Source organism: Nestor notabilis, unplaced genomic scaffold (genome assembly GCF_000696875.1).
Source record: "Nestor notabilis isolate BGI_N333 unplaced genomic scaffold, ASM69687v1 scaffold25890, whole genome shotgun sequence".
Classification (NCBI taxonomy): Eukaryota; Metazoa; Chordata; class Aves; order Psittaciformes; family Psittacidae; genus Nestor; species Nestor notabilis.
The window spans coordinates 33,850-34,150 of record NW_009912965.1 but is presented as its reverse complement, the minus strand read 5'-3'; positions in this window follow the sequence as shown (position 1 = coordinate 34,150).

The window sequence follows — 301 nt, the reverse complement described above, 5'->3', positions numbered from 1 at the left end:
CTTTCCCTAAAATGGAGGCAGTATCAGCACATGTCAATTGATGTCAAGCTTAAAGGGGAACCTGAGCATTTCAGAAAATGTTTCCATATGACCTTTTTCCAACTCATTGTTTGACAGTGGTTTTTGTATTCATCCATTTGATCATCTTTTGGTTAAAGGTCCTGATTTGTTACCATTTGTTATCATATCTAGTGTCAGCTAATTCTAGGAACATTTATCAGTGAAATAGATAATTTCAGTTAAGTATTACTTGTACTGTAATATAAGTAGCGTGGAATAACTTTCTGAAGCAGGTGCAGAA